Consider the following 11,248-nt stretch of genomic DNA (forward strand, 5'->3'; position numbering starts at 1 on the left):
TTCGACAAAACGATGTTTCCGTACTTTACATACTAGTATATTTCGATAGAACATCGACATTTTCACATGACAAAGATCAATGGTGTATGTCTTTTTTCAGACATTCATAATTAGTCATTTTAGATATTTTCTGCATTTGTATTTGAGTCACATAGTTTTTGATCGACAATAACATACAATCAAACCGGAAGAAGATACCAGTGGCTTCTTTTTTTAGCTCTACTGGTCAGAGACCAGAAGAGCTTATGTGATAGTAAGGTGTCCGTCGTCCGTCCGTCTATAAACAATTTTTCTAAATGCTACTCCTCCTACAGTTTTGGTCTGATTTCAATATAACTTGGCACACAAGTAGACTATACTAAGATACATGTTCATATATATATATATTTATGGCACGCCAAATTCACAAAAATGAGATAATCATAGTTTCACAATCGATAAACTAGGTTTATCGGTTGTAAACTATAGTTTACAAACCGTAAACTATAGTTAACAACGTTAATCTATATTTCACATCTGTAAACCATAGTTAACGCGATAATCTATGGTTCACAACCGTAAACTATACTTAACACCGAAAACAATCATTTGCAATTGCAAAACATAGATTATCTGATGAATACAGTTTCACGATTTGTAAACTATAGTTTACAAACCGTTAACTATAGTTAACGATCTGATAAATATAGTTTCACAATTTGTGAAACTATGATTAACAACTCTTAACTATAGTTTACGATTGTAAACTATAGTTTACAAACGTGAATCTATGTTTATCAACAAAATCTATTGTTAACGCTTTATTACAGACAGATAAACTTAAATTAACATTCGTAAACTAAAGTTAACAACCGTTAAATATAGTTTTACAGATGAAAACTATACTTAACGAATCGTTAACTATAGTTTACGGTTTGTAAACTATAGTTTACAGTCGATAAACCTAGTTTATCAATTGTGAAACTATGATTTTCTCATTTTTGTGAATTTGGCGTGCCATATATATTAGTGCGTCGCTTTTTCATTTCGATGAACGGGTGTTGCCATGGTTACTAAAAATAAAAATTTCTATGAAATTCCTTTAAAATGCTGATCCTCCTACAGTTTTGGTCTGATTCAATATAGTTATCATGGCATACAAGTAGACTTCACTTAGAAACATAATTTAGTGCATCGGTTTTTGATTTCGATGAATAGTATTGTACGACGGCGTATTCGTGCCATTTTAATAATGTTTTTTTTTTTTTTTTTTTAAATCGTTTGTACGATTTATTAAATCGTTTGTACAATTTATTAAATCGTTTGTACAATTTATTAAATCGTTTGTACGATTTAATAAATCGTTTGTACAATTTATTAAATCGTTTGTACAATTTAATAAATCGTTTGTACAATTTATTAAATCGTTTGTATAAATCGTTTGTACGATTTAATAAATCGTTTGTACAATTTAATAAATCGTTTGTACAATTTAATAAATCGTTTGTACGATTTAATAGATTGTACAAACGATTTAACAAACAAATTGTACAAACGATTGATTAAATTGTACAAACGATTTACTAAATTGTACAAACAATTTATTAAATCGTACAAACGACTTATTAAATTGTACAAACGATTTATTAAATTGTACAAACGATTGATTAAATTGTACAAACGATTTATTAAATTGTACAAACTATTTATTAAATCGTAAAAACGTTTACTTAAATCGTTCAAACGATTTAAAAAAAAATTTCTACATTGTTAAAATGGCACGAATACGCCGTCGTAGTATTGCCATATTTACTAAAAATAGGAATTTCTGAGAAATTCCTTTAAAATGCTACATGTACTACTCCTACAGTTTTGGGTCTGATTTTAATATAACTTGGCACACAAGTAGACTACACTAAGATACATAATTTAGTGCATCGGTTTTTGATTTCGATGAACGTGTTGCCATGGTTACTAAAAATAGAAAATTCTGAGAAATTCCTTTAAAATGCTACTCCTCCTACAGTTTTGGGTTCGATTTTAACAAAACTCGGCACAAAGTATACTACACTATGATACATTATTTAGTGCATCGGTTTTTTTTTCATTTTGATGGTCGGTGTTGACATGGTTACTAAAAATAGAAATTTATGTGAAAGTCCTTTAAAACGCTTCTCCTATAATTTTGGTCTGATTTCAATATAATTTGGAATACAAGTAAACTACACTTTAAAGATACATAATTAGGGCCCCGCTCGGCAGGCGCCCTATAGTGATCAGGCTGTCCGTCCGTCTGTCCGTCCGAGATCTCTTATCTTCTCTCTCCTTGACCCAATCTGGCTCATACTTCATCCACAAACTATCTTTGGGTAAAGGGTGTGCAGTGACCTTGAAACATGTTTCTAGGTCTAAGGTCAAGGTAATAGCATTTTTTTCAAAATCCTTGTCAGGAGCATATCTTCTCTACCCTTGGTCCAGTGTTGCTCATACTTAACTTACAGAGTGCTACTAGACAATGGCTGTGCAGTTACCTTGAATAAGATTTCAAGGTCAAGGGTCAAGGTCAGAAAAGCCTCTCTGTTTAAATTCCTGTCTGGGGCATATTTTCTCTCTCCTGGACCCAATCTGACTCATACTTCGCCCACAGAGTGTCTTTGGGTAAAGGGTGTACAGTGACCTTGAACCATTTTCTAGATCTTAGGTCAAGGTCATAACAGAATTTTTTTGTCAAATCCTTGTCGGGAGCATATCTCCTTTCCCCTTGGTCCAATGTTGCTCGTACTTCACTCACAGAATACCACTGGACAGTGGATATGCAGTGACCTTGAACAAAGTTTCTAGGTCAAGGGTCAAGATCAAAAAAAGCATCTCTGTTTAAAATCTTAGTTTGACACAAAATTTTTTACTTTGTTTGGACTCCTTGCCATACTGATTTAACTTGTCTGATCTACTCAATGTGACTTACTTTGTTTGGACTCCTTGCCATACTGATTTAACTTGTCTGATCTACTCAATGTGACTTACTTTGTTTAGACTCCTTGTCATACTGATTTAACTTGTCTGATCTACTCAATGTGACTTACTTTGTTTAGACTCCTTGTCATACTGATTTAACTTGTCTGATCTACTCAATGTGACTTACTTTGTTTGGACTCCTTGTCATACTGATTTAACTTGTCTGATCTACTCAATGTGACTTACTTTGTTTGGACTCCTTGTCACACTGATTTAACTTGTCTGATCTACTCAATGTGACTCACTTTGTTTGGAGTCCTTGTCATACTGATTTAACTTGTCTGATCTACTCAGTGTGACTTACTTTGTTTGGAGTCCCTGTCATACTGATTCAACTTGTCTGATCTACTCAATGTGACGTACTTTGTTTGGAGTCCTTGTCATACTGATTTAACTTGTCTGATCTACTCAATGTGACTTACTTTGTTTGGACTCCTTGTCATACTGATTTTAACCTGTCTGATCTACTCAATGTGACTTACTTTGTTTCATTTAACTTGTCTTATCTACTCATTGTGACTTACTTTGTTTGGACTCCTTGCCATACTGAATTTACTTGTCTGATCTACTCAATGTGACTTACTTTGTTTGGACTCCTTGTCATACTGATTGAACTTGTCTGATCTACTCAATGTGACTTACTTTGTTTAGACTCCTTGTCATACTGATTTAACTTGTCTGATCTACTCAGTGTGACTTACGTTGTTTGGACTCCGTGTCATACTGATTTCACTTGTCTGATCTACTCAATGTGTCTTAATTTGTTGCGACTCCTTGTCATACTGATTTAACTTGTCTGATCTACTCGATGTGACTTACTTTGTTTGGACTCCTTGCCTTACTGATTTAACTTGTCTGATCTACTCGATGTGACTTACTTTGTTTGGACTCCTTGTCATACTGATTTAATTTGTCTGATCTACTCAATGTGACTTACTTTGTTTGGACTCCTTGCCTTACTGATTTAACTTGTCTGATCTACTCAATGTGACTTACTTTGTTTGGACTCCTTGCCTTACTGATTTAACTTGTCTGATCTACTCAATGTGACTTACTTTGTTTGGACTCCTTGTCATACTGATTTTAACCTGTCTGATCTACTCAATGTGACTTACTTTGTTTCATTTAACTTGTCTGATCTACTCATTGTGACTTACTTTGTTTGGACTCCTTGCCATACTGATTTAACTTGTCTGATCTTCTCATTGTGACTTACTTTGTTTGGACTCCTTGTCGTACTGATTGAACTTGTCTGATCTACTCAATGTGACTTACTTTGTTTAGACTCCTTGTCATACTGATTTAACTTGTCTGACCTGCTAAGAATGACTTACTTTGTTTGGACTCCTTGTCATTCTGATTGAACTTGTCTGATCTATTCAATGTGACTTACTTTGTTTAGACTCCTTGTCATACTGATTTAACTTGTCTGATCTACTCAGTGTGACTTACGTTGTTTGGACTCCGCGTCATACTGATTTCACTTGTCTGATCTACTCAATGTGTCTTAATTTGTTGCGACTCCTTGTCATACTGATTTAACTTGTCTGATCTACTCGATGTGACTTACTTTGTTTGGACTCCTTGCCTTACTGATTTAACTTGTCTGATCTACTCGATGTGACTTACTTTGTTTGGACTCCTTGTCATACTGATTTAATTTGTCTGATCTACTCAATGTGACTTACTTTGTTTGGACTCCTTGCCTTACTGATTTAACTTGTCTGATCTACTCAATGTGACTTACTTTGTTTGGACTCCTTGTCATTCTGATTGAACTTGTCTGATCTACTCAATGTGACTTACTTTGTTTAGACTCCTTGTCATACTGATTTAACTTGTCTGATCTACTCAGTGTGACTTACGTTGTTTGGACTCTGTGTCATACTGATTTCACTTGTCTGATCTACTCAATGTGTCTTAATTTGTTACGACTCCTTGTCATACTGATTTAACTTGTCTGATCTACTCGATGTGACCTACTTTGTTTGGAGTCCTTGTCATACTGATTTAACTTGTCTGATCTACTCGATGTGACTTACTTTGTTTGGACTCCTTGTCATACTGATTTAACTTGTCTGATCTACTCAATGTGACTTACGTTGTTTGAACTCCTCGTCATAGTGATTTAACTTGTCTGACCTGCTCAGAGTGACTTACCTTGTTTGGACTCCTTGTCGTAATGATTGAACTTGTCTGATCTACTCAATGTGACTTACTTTGTTTGATTTAACTTGTCTGATCTACTCAGTGTGACTTACTTTGTTTGGACTCCTTGTCGTACTGATTGAACTTGTCTGATCTACTCAATGTGACTTACTTTGTTTGGACTCCTTGTCATACTGATTTAACTTGTCTGATCTACTCAATGTGACTTACTTTGTTTGGACTCCTTGTCACACTGATTTAACTTGTCTGATCTACTCAATGTGACTTACTTTGTTTGGACTCCTTGTCATACTGATTTAACTTGTCTAATCTACTCAATGTGACTTACTTTGTTTGGACTCCTTGTCATACTGATTTAACTTGTCTGATCTACTCAATGTGACTTACTTTGTTTGGACTCCTTGTCATACTGATTTTACTTGTCTGACCTGCTCAGAGTGACTTACATTGTTTGATTTAACTTGTCTGATCTACTCAATGTGACTTACTTTGTTTGGACTCCTTGTCATACTGATTTAACTTGTCTGATCTACTCAATGTGACTTACTTTGTTTGGACTCCTTGTCACACTGATTTAACTTGTCTGATCTACTCAATGTGACTTACTTTGTTTGGACTCCTTGTCATACTGATTTTACTTGTCTGACCTGCTCAGAGTGACTTACATTGTTTGATTTAAGTTGTCTGATCTACTCAATGTGACTTACTTTGTTTGGACTCCTTGTCATACTGATTTAACTTGTCTGATCTACTCAATGTGACTTACTTTGTTTGGACTCCTTGTCACACTGATTTAACTTGTCTGATCTACTCAATGTGACTTACTTTGTTTGGACTCCTTGTCATACTGATTTAACTTGTCTGATCTACTCAATGTGACTTACTTTGTTTGGACTCCTTGTCATACTGATTTAACTTGTCTGATCTACTCAATGTGACTTACTTTGTTTGGACTCCTTGTCATACTGATTTAACTTGTCTGATCTACTCAATGTGACTTACTTTGTTTGGACCCCTTGTCACACTGATTTAACTTGTCTGATCTACTCAATGTGACTTACTTTGTTTGGACTCCTTGTCGTACTGATTTAACTTGTCTGATCTACTCAATGTGACTTACTTTGTTTGGACTCCTTGTCATACTGATTTAACCTGTCTGACCTACATAGTGTGACTTACTTTGTTTGATTTAACTTGTCTGAGCTACTCAATGTGACTTACTTTGTTTGGACTCCTTGTCATACTGATTTAACTTGTCTGATCTACTCAGTGTGACTTACTTTGTTTGGACTCCTTGTCATACTGATTTAACTTGTCTGATATACTCAATGTGACTTACTTTGTTTGATTTAACTTGTCTGATATACTCAATGTGACTTACTTTGTTTGATTTAACTTGTCTGATCTATTCAATGTGACTTACTTTGTTTGGAGTCCTTGTCATACTGATTTAACTTGTCTGATCTACTCAATGTGACTTACTTTGTTTAGACTCCTTGTCATACTGATTTAACTTGTCTGACCTACTCATTGTGACTTACTTTGTTTGGACTCCTTGTCATACTGATTTAACTTGTCTGATCTACTCAATGTGACTTACTTTGTTTAATTTAACCTGTCTGATCTACTCAATGTGACTTACTTTGTTTGATTTAACCTGTCTGACCTACTCAGTGTGACTTACTTTGTTTGGACTCCTTGCCATGCTGATTTAACTTGTCTGATCTACTCAATGTGACATACTTTGTTTGGACTCTTTGCCATACTGATTTAACTTGTCTGATCTACTCAATGTGACTTACTTTGTTTGGACTCCTTGTCACACTGATTTAACTTGTCTGATCTACTCAATGTGACTTACTTTGTTTGGACTCCTTGTCACACTGATTTAACTTGTCTGATCTACTCAATGTGACTTACTTTGTTTGGACTCCTTGTCACACTGATTTAACTTGTCTGATCTACTCAATGTGACTTACTTTGTTTGGACTCCTTGTCACACTGATTTAACTTGTCTGATCTACTCAATGTGATTTACTTTGTTTGGACTCCTTGTCACACTGATTTAACTTGTCTGATCTACTCAATGTGACTTACTTTGTTTGGAATCCTTGTCACACTGATTTAACTTGTCTGATCTACTCAATGTGACTTACTTTGTTTGGACTCCTTGTCACACTGATTTAACTTGTCTGATCTACTCAATGTGATTTACTTTGTTTGGACTCCTTGTCACACTGATTTAACTTGTCTGATCTACTCAGTGTGACTTACTTTGTTTGGACTCCTTGTCATACTGATTTAACTTGTCTGATCTACTCAGTGTGACTTACTTTGTTTGAACTCCTTGTCATACTGATTTAACTTGTCTGACCTACTCAATGTGACTTACTTTGTTTGGACTCCTTGTCATACTGATTTAACTTGTCTGATCTATTCATTGTGGGTTACTTTGTTTGGACTCCTTGTCATACTGATTTAATTTGTCTGATGTACTCAATGTGACTTACTTTGTTTGGACTCCTTGCCATACTGATTTAACTTGTCTGATCTACTCAATGTGACTTACTTTGTTTGGACTCCTTGTCATACTGATTTAACTTGTCTGATTTTCTCAATGTGACTTACTTTGTTTGGACTCCTTGTCATACTGGATCTACTCCATGTGACTTACAAAATTTGCAGCTTTCCACAGGCAAGTGGTAGCATCTCCATGAGTGAAAAATTCTCGAGAGGGACGTTAAACAATATACAATCAATCAATCAATACTGTTAAACTTTAGTGAGGAGTAAAGAAAAGGCTTAGTAGAACATTTACTAAAACTTTTCCCAGCAGGCACACAACGTTGTTTAAACGTTGAATATTAGTTGAAGCTGGGTTTAGACGTTGATAAATCTAGATACAATGTTGATTCAACGTTGACTTTTCAACGTTGGAAATTTAACGTTGAATCAACATTGAATTCAAATTGAGTTGAATTGCTAACATTGATTCAACGTCGGATTTTCGCTGAGGGGGCCAATCCTATTTTTCGCTGATAGATAATTTGGACTATGATAGTGTTGGACTATAACACTGTCGAACCATAACGAGGTCGGACTTGACAAAGTCGCATTACCGTATATCATTACTAACAATTATAACTAACCAAAAAAGGTAAATATAGGAATTTTACACATTCAATAAAAAATATGAATTCAGTACGAATTTGCCAAAGTACGAATTAAGAAGGAAATTAAACACTTACTGTTTACAATATATTTATTTTTTCATGTAGTGATATACTTTATGTTTACATTTAAAAGGGTTCCGACCCTCTGCTATAAATTTCACCTTAGAAAGTTTTAAATTTGTAATATTGTTTTTCATAAACAACAATAACATTTGAACCATATGGAAAATAGTTTGAAGAATAAAGCGCTGCTTATTTTTTCAGAAATGATTTTTATGTGTAGATCATGAAATGAAGAAATTGATCACAGAGAATAGAAAGAGAAACGATTTTATTACCACAACATTAAATATATTATATGGGGTGCATATGAAAATAATACTTACTATTATACCTATTTAAATCATGTTAGAAAACATCATGGAGCGATGTTTCCTAAGTCAGAAATTCACAATGTTGTATGTGGTTGTAAGAAAAAAAATATATTTGTGATGAGGAGTTATCTTTCTTCTAAATTATTCTTCATGTGAAAAAAAGTCATTCTAATTAAGATACTGTATTAAGTACTTGAAATATTAAACCACTTTTAAAATGGTACTTAAAAAGACACAACTTATTCAGTTTATACCGCATTTGATTTTGGATTTAAATGTTTTATTGTTAAATATAATAAAACAATTACAAAGAAATTTGCAAAAGAAATAGAAAGTAATGTTTCCATCACAAGTTTGATCTCATCAAATTGACCACTCAGAGGTCTCAGGAAACTGATTAAAAAAACTATGAGTAGTATTACTATTTTGTACTCTGAAAGTTATCTGTCTTATCAGAGGGTCGCTATCCCTTCAACAATATTATTAAGGCATATTAGCAACCGTGCAATAAAACGGTTGAAAGTTTTATTAAGTATATAATTACTATATGACACCCCCCTTTCCAAAATAAATAATTGAAATGTTGAATCAACTGTTTTTCAACATATAATTAACGTTGATTATCAATGTTGATTCAATGTTAAGACTTCAACGTTGATACAAATTTTCAAAATCTAACATAAAATCAATGTTGAATCAGCATAGAAAAACAACGTTGATTCAAAGTTTATTCAATGTTGTGTGCCTGCTGGGTTGCTTCGTATTTTTGTTTGTAAGGATTTTTATGAAGTTTTGGAATCCAATATAGATATGGTTATTCACCTTGGTTGTAAGGAAATGATTACTTTAAACTAGACTTCTGATTTTCTTATCAACGTTGGACAAAATTTTGCCTCGTTGAAAAAAGGTTCATAAATAGATGCTCTTCTTGCATATGAACTTGGAGAAATAAACTCCATACAGTTGATACAGGTACATCTGTACTGGACTTTTGAAAGGAGCACTGACTTTTACAGTTGATGGCTTACTTTTACACTGGGACAATGTACAGAAGCTCTTTCACAATATAAATGTTTAACTCAACATTTAATTAAACAAAAATAACAGGTTATTTCAAAGCACATTTAAACAGCCCTTGAAGAAAACAGCAACCACCATATTCTTAACTCCTGCCCCTAGCACCATACCTATGACCAGAACAAAGGTTTTTTTTAAATCTATTATCAATTCTGTATATTCATACATGATATAGATTTAAAAATTCGAAGTAAAACATCAACTGTAAAAGTCAGTGCTTCTCGCACAAGTCCATAACTACATACACAAGGGAAGTTGACAATAGCAAATTTAGACATGTATACAGTATAAATCATAGAGTTACTTTCTGTCATTCTTTTGTCATCATTTCACTTTAAACAAGAGATATTTGTAAAACACTTATGCCCCCCCTCCCCCAAATTGGAATTTTTCCAAGTCCAAGGGGCATAACTCCATCAAAAATGCTGCGATCGTACCCAAAACAGAACTTGATCTAGATATTCAGCTGATAAATCTGTATGCTAAATTTCATTTCAATATGTGCCACCTCTGCAAAGACAATGAGAAAAATGAACGGAAACTGCAAATAAGTGGAATTTTTCTAAGTCCAAGGGGCATAACTCTGACAACAATAGTGCAATTGTATTCAAAACAGAACTTGACCTAGATATTCACCTGATAAATCTGTATACCAAATTTCATTTCAGTATTTGCAACCTCTGTGAAGAAAATGAATGGAAACTGTAAATAAGAATTCTTCTAGGTTGAAGGGGCATAACTCTAACAAAAATGGCGCAATCGTACCCAAAACAGAAACTGACCTAGATTTTCAGCTGATAAATCTGTATACTAAATTTCATTTCAATATGTGCCACCTCTGCAAAGAAAATGAAGAAAATGAACTTTAAATACAAATAAGTGGAATTTTACTAAGTCCAAGGGGCATAACTCTGTACAAAATGGCTTGATCATACCCTAAACAGAACTTGAGCTAGATATTCTTATGATAAATGTGTATATCAAATTTCATTTCAGTATGTGCAACCTCTGTGAAGAAAATGAACAGAAACTGTAAATAAGTGGAATTTTTCTAAGTCCAAGGGGCATAACTCTGTCAAAATGGTGCGATCGTATCCAAAAAAGAACTTGACCGAGATATTTACCAGATAAATCTGTATACCAAATTTCATTTCAGTATGTGCAACCTCTGTGAAGAAAATGAACGGAAACTGTAAATAAGTGGAATTTTTCTAAGTCCAAGGGGCATAACTCTGTCAAAAACGGTGCGATCGTACCCAAAACAGAACTTGACCTAGATATTTACCTGATAAATCTGTATACTAAATTTCATTTCAGTATGTGCAATGGTTGTGAAGAAAATAACCGGAAACTAAATGGACCGACAGACAGACCAACCGACAGACAGCAGCAAAGCAATATGCCCTCCATTCTTCGAAGGGGGGCCTAAAAAAATTAAATTCAGACCACTTAATTACATTA

The sequence above is a fragment of the Saccostrea cucullata genome, unplaced genomic scaffold (genome assembly GCF_032062105.1).
Source record: "Saccostrea cucullata isolate Sc308-1 unplaced genomic scaffold, CSIRO_AGI_Scuc_v1 ctg1130, whole genome shotgun sequence".
Lineage (NCBI taxonomy): Eukaryota > Metazoa > Mollusca > Bivalvia > Ostreida > Ostreidae > Saccostrea > Saccostrea cuccullata.